Source organism: Cyanistes caeruleus, chromosome 13 (genome assembly GCF_971803275.1).
Source record: "Cyanistes caeruleus chromosome 13, bCyaCae1.hap1.1, whole genome shotgun sequence".
NCBI lineage: Eukaryota > Metazoa > Chordata > Aves > Passeriformes > Paridae > Cyanistes > Cyanistes caeruleus.
Genome location: NC_141713.1, coordinates 14,244,561 through 14,257,854, shown reverse-complemented (window position 1 = coordinate 14,257,854; position 13,294 = coordinate 14,244,561). Strand labels below are relative to the sequence as shown.

General features: G+C 38.7%; 2 protein-coding genes across 8 annotated transcripts in view; one reads left to right on the top strand and one right to left on the bottom strand.

Moving 5' to 3' along the window:
- Positions 1–13,294, top strand: part of MYO1E (myosin IE) — a 226,931-nt gene that overhangs the window by 96,444 nt on the left and 117,193 nt on the right. The gene's annotated exons all lie outside the window — the stretch shown is intronic.
- CHRNA7 (cholinergic receptor nicotinic alpha 7 subunit) overlaps positions 1–13,294 on the bottom strand; it is a 38,918-nt gene that overhangs the window by 23,614 nt on the left and 2,010 nt on the right. The window lies entirely within an intron of this gene.

The window sequence follows — 13,294 nt, the reverse complement described above, 5'->3', positions numbered from 1 at the left end:
TTTCACTTTTGTGTGCTTGAAAATCATCCTACTGAAACCAGCAGGTTTGTCAGTTCATTAGCCCTTATTGTCTCAGCACTTGCTCATTAAAGATTTTCTACATCTTCTGATTCACAGTGTCAAATTACCTGTGCCTAATGACATTTCCCCCCTGTCATTTAAAATCCTGTTATGTTTAATTTTTGCTTCACACAGCTTGGGGTTTTCTTCCTGTTCCTTTTTAGGGTCATGCACCAAGCTCGTTGAATTGTATGTGAAAAAGGTTGTTCAAGAAATATAAAGATGAAGAAAGTCAGTGTACATGATCTGTGACATTAAAGATTGGAGTTCCTGATGCCTCTTTCCCACCTGACTTCCTTTTCACCATTACAGGAATAGGCCAGTGCAATCACCCTGCACTGACATTGGTCAGCAATAGACCTGTTTATACAGAAAAACGATTTTGACTCAGCTTACAGCACATATTTCCAATTATGAAGAAAATGCTGTGTAAACAGTTATTACCACTGCATAAATAATATTAATTATATTCCATGATCCAGCATGTGAGATTCAACACCAGGAACAAACAGAATGTTTCTGATTTCTTAAAAATAGGTGCAAAAGACAGAGAAATATTCCATAAAATGTCAGAAGTGAAAAATACAAATTTTCACTGTTGCACCACATTTTTTGAGACTATTTCAAACTTAAACACACATTTTTATTTGATGTTTTGACTTTTGCCATACCAGTGACATTTTTGTATAAAACCAGAGCTCTCATGTTTATGACTTAATCTTGTAGTGGTACAGTCTCCTGCTGGGAAAGCCAGGCTCCTCCAAAACCACAGCAACTGTTGTAAACTATTGTTCAGCCAGAGTTGAACAGTAAGGTGAGGATGCTGTGCCAGTTCTGCATAACCTGGCCTTGGGGTGTGAATATAGAACGAGAGCCACTCCCCCTGCATCAGTTGCTAATTTGCCCTGATTCTGTTGGTGCAAAGAATCCCCTGGAAGCTGGTCTTTATTATTTTGTGCTCAGCCCCTAACTAGTGATGTTACTGAAAGCTGGAGATGTTTAGGACATCACCTTTCCCACATTCCACTGCAAAGCAAATTTAGCCCGAGGCTTCACAGCTAGGATGATACCTGCCTGATTCTAGCCACCCACTAACTCAAGCTCTGGCTCCTTCAGACTTTTAGGGATAATTGCAGCTCTGCTCAGGATTTAGTTAAGTATCTCCTGTAGCATTAAGGTGAGTTTTATAGCGAAATCTCCAAAACCCAGCCTGAAAATATCTTCATTACTTGGTGTGCTTCTTGATCTTTGATTTAATTTTTTCTAGCTATTTTTAATCAAAGTATTAAACTATAAAGGCCATTCAAAATGTGAGTAGTTAATGAAAATGAAATTTGAAAACTTCTTTTGTACTGAGCTCTTAGGTTTATTAGATTTGTGATGGATTGCATACGAATAGCTCTGTATGCAGTCTGCACGCTGGAGATCTTTGAAATAAAGCATGGCTCAGGAGAGCTTTTCTTGACTGAGAAAAGTGGAGTTTTGTTGATAGAGATAACACAGACTGGCACAGATTGCTGCCATTATCTGTTTTGATTTTTTAGAAAAGCTGAGTTTGGACTGTAAATTTAATGAGGAACAAGGCAATAAATGGCTACTTTGGGGCTAACCGAAATACGTAATTGTTATATATGGGAAGCAGGTGGAGTTTCCCTCTATGAACATCTCCTCCTCCATTAATTTGTGATACAGTGAATAAAGGCTATGGAAGTCCCCTAATATTTAGCATTTTCCTGGTTTGATCTGGTTTCACTTATTCAGTTATTCTTATTTCAACTCAAGTGTTTTACCTTTTCCTTCTGATTGTCCTCCCCACCAGAGGAGGGGCCTGAGTGAGCAACTCCATGCAGTGTTTTAGTTTCTTGCTGGGGTTAAACCATGCCAGGCCAATTCTCAACTCAGCCTGCTGTCCTAAGCATGTTCCATAACCCTGAAGAGCAGAGTGGCAGTGCCAGATGCAGTGACAGCTCCTCTGTTTCCTGTCTGAATCCTGTGTGTAGTGTGGCAGATCTGAACAAGAACTAAGGCCAGAATGAACAGCAGGAAAAGAGAATGCAGCAAAAGACTATGAAAAAGCTGAAAGCAGTGTTAGGGCTAGTGACTGTTATATGTGTGGGCTCAATTTTATAAAGAAATTTGAAATATTTGTAGCAGAGGGTCATTGTTAATCCAGTGAAATTTCCTGCATGGGACAGGTGGGATTAAGGTCTGATCCTGCACTCTCCTTCTATTTATTTTTTGTTTTGTTTTGGAACCGTGTCCTACATTCAGTAATTCATCTGCCTGGCCATATTTACTAGAACTATTTCTTTAATAAATCAAGGAGTGGGCTTTACTTACCAGAAATAATGCTGGATAAACCAAACATTCCAGCTCAAGTTACCTCTCCTTATCAGAATGCTCTGTTGGTGTTGTTACTTCAATTTTGTGCAGCTTCTTACCCTCAAACTATGTCCTATCTTCATAAATGTTTCCTTAATTAGCCTGTAATATTTCAAGTTCAATATGGAAGCTTTCTTTCAAACAATGCCTACTTATATCATTTCCCTTTGAAATGCACTCATCCAGGCTGGCCTATGTATATTCATGCAATGCCATTTTTAAAATTACTTTTTAGAATATTCTGCTTAGTGTTTATTGAGCATTTTCTTGTCTTGATAGTTTGCAAACATGTCCCATCCAGAACTCAAAAAATTCTTCAGACTAATTATTCTCTTGTGGGGGTTTTGTTAATTAAGTTATTATAAATGTAAATATATGAGTGGAAAATCAACAAATAGATTTTTTAAAAATTACTTTGCAAATCTTCCCTCTAACCTACAAGCACATTATTTTCAGCAAATTAAACACCAGGAAAAGAGAAAGGTCAGGCTGAAGCAGCCCCTGGTACTGGGTGGGGGGTCCTGGGACAGGGGGTGCCAAGGCTGTGCTGGAACCACAGTGAGCTCCAGGTTCCATGGAAGCTGCAGGAGGATGCTCTGCAAATCACTCAGCCACACCCCTGAGGAAAAGCATCCAGGTGGGAGAGAATGGGAGAGGGAAGGAAAGCTCCAGGTGTGAGTGGTGGACAGGTTTACAGTTTTCTGGTCTGTGTTTAATACTTGAGCCAGTACATTTTTAATACAAGGTTTACTATGAGCTTACACATAGTTATGGTTCAGACTTTAGTAACTGTAGTGTTTGACCTATGTGGAAATCTGAAAAAAATGGGGATTTTCAGATATGTTGTGCATGGATATTGAAGCCTGGAGTTCCTTTGTCCCATGCACTGTTCAGGTGTACATGGAGTGAAACAAAACAGTGGGGAAGTAAAGCTGAATATAACAGATGATCATGCTTATGCTTAGAGTTAAATTTCTGAGAAAGTTGAAAAGTTTCTAAAGTGCTAAAACATTACTAGAGCATTCTGTGCTTCTGGGATAGGAGTAGATGTTCATTTTTGGCTTTTTGAATATATCATTTTTTTATTTAAAATGAGAAAAATACAATTTTAATTTTATCTGTGTTAAGGTTGAGTTTGGAGTATGAGATAAGGAGTCTCATTACTTTGCTTAACTTAATTCAGGTGAATTCTGAGGGGGTTTTTTTTGTTTTGCTTTTTTTAACTTTTGTTTTTGTTTACTGTTTTGTTTTTTTAACTTTTTTGTTTTGTTTTTTGCACTGTGTGTGTCTGAAAAAGGCCAGCATTTTCTCCACAACAACTTGTCTTACGTGCTTTTGCAAAAAGCATTTGCTTTCTCCCCCATTTCTCTATATTGCTCTAAAAGGAAGGCAGTTTGTTCAGACCATACACAGGTCTCTCCAGATAGATGCAAATCCATCACAGCAAAAAGCTGCTATAGAAAGAGCATAAAAGAGTGACCTTAGCTCTGAGCAGAGCATCCGTGTGAAGAGCCTTCTTAGGATGTAGGAAGGTCTTCGTGTTCCAGGTATGCTCTATTAGGTCTGAGAGTTGTGTTGCCATTGGTTGCACCAGGGCTTTGTCCTGGCAGTGGGCTGGAGAAGAGGCTTTCAGCGAGTTCCAGGAAAAAGAAGCTGAGATTAGAAATATATGTGAGAGCCTCATGATGTACCATTTTTGTTACCATGGGGATGTAATTGTAACAGCAGTCTGTCTTTTTTTTTTTTTTTGTACATCATTGTTAACAAGAGATTGTATTTAGATATGAGCACATTCATCTTTGCAAAGACAAGCAGGGATAAGGCATAAGAAACAAGCAGAATACAGCATAACTAATCACATACATCAATACATCTTGCATGAAAAAACACATTTTGAAGAGCGAGTTGCATTTTTCAAGTTATCTTATGTGATTTCTGTGATTAATTGTAGGTTTCACTCAGTTCAATTTTTGAATATAGCATAGAACTTAAAGTGCAGTTAAGTTTCTTGCAAACATGCAAAGTAATAACTCTCTTCTGTTGCTTTATTTACAAATCATTCATTATTCCAGTGTATTTTGTAGCAGACTCCTGTTGAGAGGACTGAACCCTGAATTAGTGGTAAATACTGGCTCTAGGTGCTGATTACCAGTGCCAGGCTGGCACAGACAGGCATCCCAGCTCTGAACATATGCTGGAATCTGGGAGCTACCAACAGTACCACAAGATAAGATCAATCTATAGAGCCCCCACAGCCCCACTCATTAAATGATGTTAAAAGCAGAGAGAATCGAAGCCTTTGAACTTGATCTGTTATTCTAGAGGTTAGCTGCAAAACATGGAAATTGAAAGGTCAGGTTGTTACACTTGAATGTACCAGCAGAGTGAAGTGGAAGGAAAGTGTGTGTGTTATTTCTATAAGGAGAGGAGAGAAGAGAAAGTTATGGGAGATTAAGTTAAGGAGATAAACCCAAAGTTGTCTCTTCCTCTCCCTGTGTGTGATCAGAGCACACAGGTCCAGCACCAGCCTGCTGCTGGCATTCATCTGTCCTGTTTTTTGAGTAACAGTAACACAACTTTCCACACCTGACCAGAGTATATTTTCCATGATTTAGCATCAGCTGAAACCTTTGAGGAGCACCAGAGCCACAGAGACAGAGGCATCTTATACAGCCAGAAGGAATAGCTCTGTGCACTACAAATGGACACAGCTTCAGAGGGTCAGATAGCAAAGTGCTATTATTCATCCCAGAGAGTCTCTCTAACTACACTACATCCTACCTCCATCTTCACAAGTATAGGAAAATTAAGCAAGTAGGAGTTGCTCCAAAATTCCTGTGATGTATAACATTACCCATTATCTTGGATGTCTTGGGTTCTCTGTTCAATCTAGGATCCAGCATCACCATGGCAATTAAAAAACTTCCTGGGAAAGGGCAGAGTACAAAATGCATTGCTTATTCTGCTGAATGTCTCTGCAACACTTGACACAGAAGTATTGCTAAGACACTTCAATAATTCAATAAGATGAATCATATTACAGAGACTCTACTTATTCCTTACCCTACATCCTCTGATGGGTACATTCAAGACTTCTCTTTTAAGGGTCTTCCTTCCTTGCTTGCTTTCCACAAAAAACCATACTGCCCCCACTTCTCTGATATGCCTGTAGAGAATCACTTACAAAAGCACTGAAAAACTGTGAGCTTAGATGAGAGGAATACTTTGATGGAAATCAACCATATCTCTGTTTCTTCACAAATGCAACAAGCGTCACGACTGAAATGTCAGAAACACCTACACGGTCCTTCAGGCTGCTTTTTCCACTGCACAAAAGAGCAAATTCTCCTCTATGAAAAGATTATATCTGTCTGTGGGGACAGAGATGGAGTGAGCACTCCAAAATCCATAAAAATGCTCATCTGAATTTCTTGAGATCTGTCAGTGCTTATCAGTTTTTCTGTCCTCATTCTTGCATTTAGTAGTTTTGGAGAAAGAGGCCTCTTTCCTTCCTCCCAACCCCTAAATGGGCACACCTGTGAAGTTACTGAGAGTAATTAAGGAGATGCCAAGCACAGAATGTGCAAACACTTCTGACTGAACACAGAAAACAAGCCAATAAAAGTTCAAAGTAGCAGTGCTGTATAATTAAACATGTGCGTGGGTCCCCCAAGTCTGCACACGGTTATTGATCATTTTCCCTTCAGGGGAGTTTTTTATAAGGAGCACACAAGGAATGAGGAGACAGGATAAGAAGCCATGCAAACGTGGCTTCACATCACTACCAGAAGATTTGGGAGAGATGGATGAATATCATATTCTTATCTTGCTGCTACTGAGCAGCAGCATGGCTTCATGCCATGCTCTTAGTGTTTCACAGTTAGCTGTTGTTGAAGCCAGGGTTACCAGCCTTCCCTTTACACAAATCCAATTCTAGTTGCAGTAACAGGCATGAAAATGCAAGCACAAGCAAAGATGAAATCTGAATAGACATTTACTTCAGGCTGCTTCTGGTTATTCTTGGAAAATAAATCTTTTAATTCTGAATAAATTAAAAATGAATTGGTTGACACAGTAAAGTAAATTGTTTAAGTAATTAAAATTCTAAGAGAATTTTAAAAGATATCTTTTTTTATATAAGTGCTCATACAAATAGGTTCCCTACTGCCTACCCATTGTGAAATCTTTCTTCCTTTCTTCCCCATTTTTGTAACTCACAGATATATTTAGATTGAGAACAGTTGGATTGTTTAGTAATCTATTCAGGCTACTGAATATGGTGAAGAGTTCAGGAGAAACTGAAGAATTCACATCTGTATCATCTAAATTTGAAGTAATTAACATTTGAAGTAATTAACATTTGAATGTATTTATGTTAATATGCTGTTCAGAGATACAGAATTGTTTGCTTCCAATCCATTGACAGTACTTTGTTCAACTGCTGCCAGCAATATTAGATTTGTAAATGACTGGAAACTTTTGATAGCATTTGCTGAGAGAAAAGCAAGCGCTGTATCCGCAGGGCTCTGAGAGCGCAGCCCTGAGCAGAGACAGAGGACAGGAACAGAAATATCACTTCACTTCAGCAGCACTTCCTGGCTTCCCTTGCCATCGTCCCCAAAATTGCTGCAGCACATTCCTGCCAACTTGTAGACCCACACAGATCACACCACAGTAGTGGGGCTGAGGCCGTGATGGTTACTTGGGAGTTGCTTGTCCCCACAAAATTCACCCAGCCCACAGCATCCTCCCACAGCACTTCCAGAAGCCTTCCCAGAAAAGAAATGGGTTCAGCAGGGGCAGCCACCTGCATCTGAACTCCCTTCTCGTGCGTGTTGATGCTACAGTCTGAGGCAAATGGAGCCCAGGAGGAAGCGAGGCAGCTCCCATCTCCCTGTGCATGGAAGAGGAGGCTTCCCAAGGAGCAGCAGGTTCAGGGAGCGTGTACCAGGTCTGTGCCAGCAGAGGCCAAACCGCGCACACTGAGCCCGCTGCTCTCCCAGGGGCGCGGCAACAGGGAAACATCCACCAGGCACATGGGGCTGCAAAAGCTCTGCCAGTGCTTACTGCACAGAGCCAGATCCTTGGCCAGTGCAGGTCACTGGTGTTCCACTGGCCAAGGACAAGAACATTTATGAAGAAGAATACGGGTCTTTCAATCTTTCCATACAAATTACCACAGACCATAACAAAACATGGGAACTTGTGTAGCAGATAGTGACATCCTGTGTTGTCTGGTATTTGAACGTGATGGTATTTTTTTTAAAAAAGGAACAACTCTGAATATTGCAAGGAGTATATTCATTTCAGTCCCAAACTTCTGTTAATTAAAAGTTTTGTATAAGACCAAGTATTATCCAGATCTGACTCCCAGGAATTAAATCTTGCACTGTAATTTTGCTTCATTAGCTGATTACTGAGGAAAACTGATAATTACTAGATGATGTGACTTTGCAGGTTCTGTTGTTCTAGTAAGAGGCCCTGTGTAACATGTGAAGGCTTTATGTGGTGTCCCTGTGCTCTAGAGCAGTGTCACCGAGGAATTTGTTTCCTAGCACCTTAGCCATGCTTTTCACAGGAAGGTTACAAGCCTTTTTCATCACAACCCACAAAGAAGTAGATGTTTAGTCACTTTTTAAGTTAATGGGGTGTCCATACCAATGCAGTTAGAAAACAAACTATGAGGTACTGGGTTTTTATGATTCAAACTGATTATTTATATCAAAATGAATAAGAAAAATGTCTGAGAAACTGCTTCACTTTACTCCTATTAGAAAGAATACCCACACAAACAGAAAAACCCCAGATGATTCGTATTACAAAAAAGTTCCAAACATCTCTCCTGTGGAACCAGAAAGCAGAACAGAAGTTCTGATTTTCACTTACAGCGAGCATCTCTGATGTCCTCGAGCGAACTATTATCAGGAGGGTTTTTTATAGCATTTAGTCTGTCCCTTTTTCCTTCCTGCAAACTCCCTTTAATTAGTGTACATTCATTGCTTCCCATTCCATCCTACACATTCTCCTGTGTTTAAAATATCTTTCCAGATCTAACACTGCTTGAGGAGACTAGGTAAAATGCTAACAGAAGAATTAAAAAATCCAGAACATACTTAAACACACAGGAAAGATGGACAAATATCACAGAAATAAGGTTACAGCTTCTCTTAGTGTAGTAATAGTTCTCCACAGTAGAGTAGGGAGAGGTGTTGTCTGCTTGTTAACAAGCAGTAACAATTATCAATTTGACAATTATCAATTATCAAAATATTTTTGACTCTTGTCTGATCCGTTCTTCAGATTTCATGGCAAAATATAATACTCTGTTTTCTGTTATAATCCAGTAACTTTCATGGTATTAAACTAATCAAAAATATCAAAAGGCATATCCCAGCACCTTTCCAGTTTTCTAAACTCCTAGGAATAAATTATGGTGGAATGGAAATGGCTGCAAGATGAAAGTGTAAACAGTTTCTCTCTTCAGTATGATGGGAAAAAAGTTCAAGCAGCAAACTGAGAAGAAAATATAGCTTGTAGAGATATTTTCTAAAGTACACAAATGAATGCTAAAATTAAAAGAATAATGCAGATTTGATGAGCTTCTGCCACAGCCATTGTTTGCAAAGAGACTGCTGAGGTCTGATAAACAGCTTAAGACTTCATTAGCACCATTTTCTAATGAGCCTCTTGATTTGGTTGTTTTATTAGTTTTTCCAGATTTAAATTTCTTTTTTTCTTTCCCCCCCCTACCTTTTTTGGCAGGCAAGATGTTTGTTTTATAGTCTGTTTCTTTACAGAAGCTGTTCTGCTTCTCTGAATGACAGCATAATTTTCTTTTCAAAATTTCAAGATATTTGACATTACTATCTTGCCCAGTGGGTGCAGGGTATTGGGTTGCAAATACTGAACTGCAGATCCTTATGCAGAGTTTTTGCAAAGCCTTGTATGTAAGTCATTGTAGTCAGCTGGATCACTTCACTGGGTAAAACAAAACAAGGACAAAAGCCCTTGAATATATAAAACTAAGTCATGCAAGTAACCAAGGGCAATGTAAGATAAGCAAACTTTGACTAAGTTCAGATAAATGTAAAAAAGTTTGCATGCTTTCATTTATCCTTTGGTCTGCACAAGTGAGTTGAACAGCCTAAAGAAACGGGATTTCCCTTGAGATTCTGCTGCTGCTCACTACATACAAACAACTATTCAGCACTTTTCTTTCCCTTAACTAGAAATTTTAAAAAAAGGGAGCAGGAAAAACTGGAAAATAAGCAAAAAACTGTTTGTAGTAAATGATTTAATTAGCCAGCAAGTGTCTTCAGGAACCATGAAAGATTCCTGACTAAATAGTGTTATGCAACATAAGTAAGAATTTGAATATTCATGTAGATAAGTAGCTTAATTCAACTTTCTTAAATAAATTACTAAATGTTGATTCTAAAAAATAAACTAATTTATAATCAAAGTAGACCAAAATGGTCACACTCATACCCACCAAAAGTCTGTCACCATGAGTCTTGTTGAAGAAATCACAAACTAAGATTGTATTGACCCAGCATTCTCCCAGGTTTTGCAGCTTGAATCAGAGATAGAGCTCATTTGTGGTTTTTGCAATATATGACATGTTAAGTGAAGAACCACCACAGGTAGTTTTGTGAGCAGTTTAACCTAATCTAAAGCCAAAGTACAGGTCATGTAGAGAACTGACCCCTCATGAAAGGATAAGGCAACTCTCAGAGAGGCACTAGTGCAAGCCAAAGCTGTGGGAGGTAATTCCAAAACTCAGAGAAATTTCTTCCAGTAGCAAAGGCTGAGATCAGCTTAGGACACTCCCAAAGTACTGCCCCAAGTTCCACATAGAAAGTTGGTAAAAATTCTAGATTCCAGACAGAAAACTGAAAAACTTGTATATTGAGAGTGAAACATTGACAGCAACCCTAAGAAGGAGTTCTGCCATGTGGGTTTACCAAGATTTAATTCTCTAGCTTTCTGCTGTTATTCAGAAATATACACACCTTGCTGCAAATGGTCAAGAAATCTAGAATACTTCACCAAAAGTATCTTTTTTTATTATTATTTTCCTGAAAGAGAAAAGCTGTTTCATTTTTCTATAACTGTTTTTTTTAAATACTGTTCCCAAGCTGAAAAATAGGAAGTTATGCTTAGATGTAAGGAAAAATCTACCAAGATGGTAGCTGAATACTGACTGCCCAGGAAGGTTGTGGAAACTTGCTGTCAAAGTGGTCAGCACTTGACTGGACACAGTCCTGAGTAACATAATCCATTTAAGACATCTTTGCAGTAGGGGAGTGGACGAGATGACCTCTAGAGGCCCTGTCCAAACTAAAATAAAGTTGTGATTTTTCTACCCATTTAGATAGCAGTAAAAAATGGGTTCAAACTATCACTCTGTACCTCAGTGTATTCCAATCTTTCATGCTTGTGTCTCAAAACAATCATTTGCAGTTAAATGTGTGACCACTTAATTTCTAAGACTTCATCTTCTGACTTTTGGGGATGAAATACCCTCTGATACGTTTCTCGTAATTGTATTAACTTACAGTTGATACGAATATGTCCATTGTAAAAATGCCAGGCTAGGCACAAACTTCTCACCCTTGTGCTCACTGCATTTGTTTTTCTGTGCCATTCACTATTCTGTATGAGATGCAGCAGAGTAGGAGCAGCACTGCTGCTGTGTCTGTTCCTAGTGTTCCCTCCAAACCAATAGGCAGTGGCTGAATATTCTCCTATAATACTATTATTGGGATGGATGTTACAAGAGAAAACAATGCTGTTAGAAGGTATTTACCTCCATACAATGTTTTAAAATGTTGTGGTTGAATTTTTTTCCAGTGTGGAAATCATGTCATATCATTGTATTTCAATAATCTGTTTCTCAAAAATGTATATTCTGGAAATTTTCCTAAGCCTCAGTTAGGTTAAGATTCCATGCCAGCACTGAAATACCAGACAAGCAGAAGACCAGTTTTATGTGCAGATTGAGGGGTTTCCATGAGGTGAAAAGTAGAGAAAAATAAATAGCTTCTCCACATCCTATTCTTTATTTTTGCTGCCATTGTACTGAAGCTATGACCATTCATTAGCCCCTCTCCCTCTCCTTCCACTAAGGTATGCCTTAGTCTTTGTCTCTATTTTTTGAAGTCCACTCTTTCAAACCTCTTACTTTGAATTTTGCATCCCATCCTCATCCATCTAAATTCCAACTCTCTTCCAAATTCTTTTGCTGTATCTCAGGCCTACTATGCACTCCCACTTCCTCTCAAAGCACTGCCTTAGTTTCCTAGCTCTCCTCTTGGGTAATGCATCCCCAAACTGCATTTTTCTCATGTTGCCACTGCTTTTCCTCCCCATTTAGAAATTTTGTATAAGCTGCTATGCCAGCTTGCATTCTCATTAGACAATTAATTAATTCTATTTTCTAGTGAACTCCACTAAGCTGGGGCAATTGACACTTACAGATCCCTCATTATATACTGCTGATACTAGCATGCATATTAGTGTGCAATATCATTAAAACAAAAACATATCTACAACCATGGGGGTAGAAAATATCTAGTTTTAATAGGACAGGTTAAAACTAGAAATAGAAGGTAGGAAACATCCACTGTGTTTTGAAAAGATTTCAAATACTGTCTCCCTTTTCCTGTCAGCAAAGCCAGAGTGGAATGGAAGAGCCTTCACCTAAGGAATAGCAGCAACCCGGATCCAGCCTGGCTCGATCTGTTCTGGCAGGGATTTCATGGATTGGCTCTGGAGAGGTCTAACTCCCAATTAGGCTCAGTGGCTATCAGCTGAGAAGCCATTAATGTGAATATGTAAACTGCAGGAAAGTTTGATGGTGACATGTTTTGTTTCTAGCTTGTTAAACCAGTAATTGTTATTGCAAGTAGCGGCCATTCCCACCAGCATTTGCTTCTTGTTGACAATGAAGAGAACTCATTTGTTTTATAGCGTGAAGCCTAATTTACTTCATGGTTGGTTTCTTGCTTTGGCTGTCATTCCCAGATCTCAGAGAAAGAAATGCAGTGAGTTTTATGGCAAGCAGAATGAGCTGTAACTAAACAGCCAGTACAAAAAACTAAGGTTTCTGACTGACCGTGAGAGGTGGTTCTTGAAAGGCACATAGGATCAAAAGCTGCCTTTTGAATCATATTAGCCAAGACTGGCAGTCATTGATTACACACAGATTGGCTAGTGATCTGTGGATGTTTTCCTTTCATTTAATATTTAATTTTTATTTAGCATTTCATTAAATTTAGCAACTCCAAAAGAAATTAACTCTATGTCTTGAACTTTAGGCATCTAATGGGAAGATAATGGAATTTTGAGGTTAAGTATATTTTTAAGACTTTAACTTCCTTATGAGTTATTGGAGCTAGATGAATTCAGTAAAATAAAATACTGTAAACCCACTCATATGCTTAGTTGCATCTCTGTGCCACCATGACTGAGTGAAGTTTAAATTAGTCATATTTGAACTAGAAAGATCCTACAGTGCATTGTACAAGTACAGCACAGGAATATCTATTGATATACCAATCAAATGTGGCTGTAAATACAGTAGCTATTTAAGTGTATAGAATGTAGCAATCTTGTCTGCATATCAAAGGAAATAACATAACTTGGATTTTGGCCAGGATTTCCTCTCTCCTCCATCTTCCAAAATAGGCAGCTCTTAAGTGACCACCAGAAATTTAGAACTTTGGTTTTTCAGATCCCTCCCAGACCATATTCCTTGTTGGTTCTAAGGACAGTTAAGGATTTGAAAGACAGAGTGTGTATTTTGAACTCCTCTTGAAATATTTTCTACTGCTAAAAATGTTGGGAATTT